Raw genomic sequence first — 4,813 nt, 5'->3', positions numbered from 1 at the left:
ACTTATTTTGGCTAGAGCTTTTTCTGTCGTGTTTTTTGTTCACCATAGGGCACAATTTTCCTAATTTGTTTCCTGCTGAGAATAGTACCTGTACGTCGTACCTTGATGCCACATTTTTTAGTCCATGGGCTAATCTGTGCTTGTAGGGCATGGTGGCACATTTCTTTGACCTCTCTTGTTTTTCAACACTTTTTTCCCCCTTGATCTGACGTATCAGACCTTCGCAAACAGAAGTGATGACAGGTGTCGGGAAGCCGGCTGCCTGAAGGCGACACACCTGTTCAGAGAAGCTTTGTTCCACTTGGTGCCTGCACGATTTCTGAATCGCCGCCCCGAGGGTAGACGTAGCGATGCCCTTCTTCACTATTTTTGAATGGCCAGATTTGTAACTAAGCAATGGCTTAACTGATCTAGGGTTATACGCCCAACAAGGGTGGTGGTTGGCAAAAGTTATCTTTATGTCTAGGAACTGTAAGGCATGCTGTGAAGGCATTTCGCTCGTGAATTTTAGCCCCATCCCCGTTTCTTGAAAAACCTGCAGGGCCTTTTCAACACTCATGAGCTCTTCATTTTTGGACACAACTATTAGGTAATCGTCCACGTAACGGGCGACACGAACCACATTCCCCTCCAACTTCTTTTCTAGTTGTGAATCAACTTTCCCGAGAAAAATGTCGCTGAGAACTGGTGCCACCCTAGACCCAATACAGACCCCCGCTTTTTGGACCATCGTTTTCCCTTCCCAAACAATGAAGGTTGATTGCAAATAGAACATCAATAACTCTAGAAACGTGTCCACCTTCAAACCGCATTCGTTTTGGAACTTTTGCTCGTCGTTATCCTCTGTGATACATTCCTTCACACACTTCATTAACTCCCGCTGTGGAAGGGAATAATATAGATCTACTACGTCTACACTGAATGCCGTGCATCCATCTAACTTTGCACAACGTAATTCTTCAACTATTACGTGCGAATTCTTTATTAAGAATTGATCCTGCACTTTTAGTTTTTGTAGTTGCTTCTGCAAAAAGGCTGAAACATTCAATTGCCACGTGCCTCTTTCGGAAACTATAGTGCGAAAAGGCTGCTCCGGTTTATGTGTTTTTATCGTAAAGAAAGGTTCCAGATGTAATCCCTGAACTTTTGCTACGCTCCTAGACAAACGTTCCAGGTTCATTTCCTGCAGGAGGTTCTTTGCGCTTTCCTTAACTTTTTTCGGGTCTCCTTTTACTACCCGGAAGTTTTTCATTAGGGCTACAGACGCTTTTTCAAAAAACTGTCCCTCAGTCATCAGTACAAAAAACCCTTCCTTATCCGCGGTTAACAACTTTAAATTTCTTTCTTTCAAGGATTCGGCAAGAGGTAGTAACCGTATACTTTTCTTCTGTGTCTCTTTTTGACTACGCATAATAACATCTGCACATTCAGACACACACCTAGTCTTCTCATCGTCCGTAACATGCTTAGAAACATTCCTTGCTAAGGCTACTTTTTCCACCGCGCTGAGCCTCGGTTCCACGCAGAACTTTGGGCTGAGCTTGAGTGTGTCCAGGTGCTCCTCCGGTATCGTTGTACCGGCGAGGTTCAAGACTTTGCCCGCAGGATTTGTCCTCCCGTTGCATTTCGGTGCTCGTGGTCTGGCTGTCACCCATAGGAACTCAGTCACGGAATTACTGGTTCTGCACCACTCGCCGTATCTTCTTTTCCCTTCTCTTCTTCCACATTGTAGTACGCAGGTTGTCCTAAGGCAGTCCTTAAGCAGTCTTGTCTGGCTCCATAATTCAGACCTCCAAATTCGGCACATCCGCTTCGTGTGTCCTACCGCTGGTCGCATCCCCCCGCACATGGCCATTAGTTCCTCTGGGCATGTCCCATGGCGCAAGTGCCACGACATCACTCTTGCGCGACATTCGCAATTGGCTATTCTTGCCACCAAGAAGGCTGGGTCTTGAAATACGTTAGGACGAAGAAAAGGAGCCCTTGTAGAAGAAATTTGAACTGAAGCAAGACTGATAGTTGGGCTAGTTGGTGATACATTATGGGCGGTAATAGCGCACACACTCACGGGACGGATAGAAGGGAACACAAACATAAGGGAACATAAGGTATCACCAACTAGCCCAACAATCAGTCTTGCTTGAGTTCATTTCTTCTACAAGGGCTCATTTTCTTCGTCCTAACGTATTTGAAGACCCAGCCTTCTTGGTGGCAAGAATAGCCAATTGCGAATGTCGCGCAAGAGTGATGTCGTGGCACTTGCGCCATGGGACATGCCCAGAGGAACTAATGGCCATGTGCAGGGGGGTGCGACCAGCGGTAGGACACACGAAGCGGATGTGCCGAATTTGGAGGTCTGAATTTAAGGACTGCTTTAGGACAACCTGCGTACTACAATGTGGAAGAAGAGAAGGGAAAAGAAGATACGGCGAGTGGTGTAGAACCAGTAATTCCGTGACTGAGTTCCTATGGGTGACAGCCAGACCACGAGCACCGAAATGCAACGGGAGGACAAATCCTGCGGGCAAAGTCTTGAACCTCGCCGGTACAACGATACTGGAGGAGCACCTGGACACACTCAAGCTCGGCCCAAAGTTCTGCGTGGAACCGAGGCTCAGCGCGGTGGAAAAAGTAGCCTTAGCAAGGAATGTTTCTAAGCATGTTACGGACGATGAGAAGACTAGGTGTGTGTCTGAATGTAGATGTTATTATGCGTAGTCAAAAAGAGACACAGAAGAAAAGTATACGGTTACTACCTCTTGCCGAATCCTTGAAAGAAAGAAATTTAAAGTTGTTAACCGCGGATAAGGAAGGGTTTTTTGTACTGATGACTGAGGGACAGTTTTCTGAAAGAGCGTCTGTAGCCCTAATGAAAAACTTCCGGGTAGTAAAAGGAGACCCGAAAAAAGTTAAGGAAAGCGCAAAGAACCTCCTGCAGGAAATGAACCTGGAACGTTTGTCTAGGAGCGTAGCAAAAGTTCAGGGATTACATCTGGAACCTTTCTTTACGATAAAAACACATAAACCGGAGCAGCCTTTTCGCACTATAGTTTCCGAAAGAGGCACGTGGCAATTGAATGTTTCAGCCTTTTTGCAGAAGCAACTACAAAAACTAAAAGTGCAGGATCCATTCTTAATAAAGAATTCGCACGTAATAGTTGAAGAATTACGTTGTGCAAAGTTAGATGGATGCACGGCATTCAGTGTAGACGTAGTAGATCTATATTATTCCCTTCCACAGCGGGAGTTAATGAAGTGTGTGAAGGAATGTATCACAGAGGATAACGACGAGCAAAAGTTCCAAAACGAATGCGGTTTGAAGGTGGACACGTTTCTAGAGTTACGGATGTTCTATTTGCAATCAACCTTCATTGTTTGGGAAGGGAAAACGATGGTCCAAAAAGCGGGGGTCTGTATTGGGTCTAGGGTGGCACCAGTTCTCAGCGACATTTTTCTCGGGAAAGTTGATTCACAACTAGAAAAGAAGTTGGAGGGGAATGTGGTTCGTGTCGCCCGTTACGTGGACGATTACCTAATAGTTGTGTCCAAAAATGAAGAGCTCATGAGTGTTGAAAAGGCCCTGCAGGTTTTTCAAGAAACGGGGATGGGGCTAAAATTCACGAGCGAAATGCCTTCACAGCATGCCTTACAGTTCCTAGACATAAAGATAACTTTTGCCAACCACCACCCTTGTTGGGCGTATAACCCTAGATCAGTTAAGCCATTGCTTAGTTACAAATCTGGCCATTCAAAAATAGTGAAGAAGGGCATCGCTACGTCTACCCTCGGGGCGGCGATTCAGAAATCGTGCAGGCACCAAGTGGAACAAAGCTTCTCTGAACAGGTGTGTCGCCTTCAGGCAGCCGGCTTCCCGACACCTGTCATCACTTCTGTTTGCGAAGGTCTGATACGTCAGATCAAGAAGGGGGAAAAAAGTGTTGAAAAACAAGAGAGGTCAAAGAAATGTGCCACCATGCCCTACAAGCACAGATTAGCCCATGGACTAAAAAACACGGTTGATCCCTCCGTCATAGGAATCGGAATAACACGAAAGTAAAGCGTGCCCTTACAGAAGTAACCGAATGCGTACTGTACAAATTGATATAAGAGAGTTTGCACAATGTATATTGATGTCTGGCAGCTAATGGCGCCTTTTGACCTGTATGCACCCACTTTGATGATTGGTGGTACATCTCCATCCCGACGACTAACGTCCATGTTAAATGATTACACAAACCCTTGTGGTAGCTGTAGCAGTTAACGGTGAAAGCGTAATCAGAGAACGAGGTGTGATAGCCAGAAGAGCGTCGCATATTGGACGCAGAACTTGGTCGCCATCCCGCGGCATGGTCGTGCCGCCCCGATAGCCCTGCCGCGATTTTTCTCGGGGCGAGATCGCGTGAGCATGGAACGCGGTGTTACAGCCAGCTGAGGCAGGCGCGCGTCGCAGAGCTATATGCTGAGCGAGGCCGACGCTTTTACGACGCTTGGGCAAAGGTCGCCACCTTGCGGTGTGTTAAGGCATTGACAAAATTCAACTTCTATTGAAAACGCGCCGAATGGGACGGACGCGTAACGCGTTGCAGGTGCTAGTCGCGGAGGCCACAGCAATGACGAATTACTTTACCTTACCACTCCCAGAGGTCAACACCACCCAGCCGACCGGGAGAGTGGTAGATATAAAAGGCGCGTTCGTAAAGCCTTCAGAGTATGTGATCGTGGCGCAATGGATAGCGTGCCCGGCCTCTGTTGCTGCGGACCGAGCGGTCGTGGGTTCGATGCCCGTTGACGGTACCTTTTTTTCTTTGCCATC

Source organism: Rhipicephalus sanguineus, chromosome 1 (assembly GCF_013339695.2).
Source record: "Rhipicephalus sanguineus isolate Rsan-2018 chromosome 1, BIME_Rsan_1.4, whole genome shotgun sequence".
NCBI classification, from domain to species: domain Eukaryota; kingdom Metazoa; phylum Arthropoda; class Arachnida; order Ixodida; family Ixodidae; genus Rhipicephalus; species Rhipicephalus sanguineus.
This window is presented reverse-complemented; position numbering follows the sequence as displayed.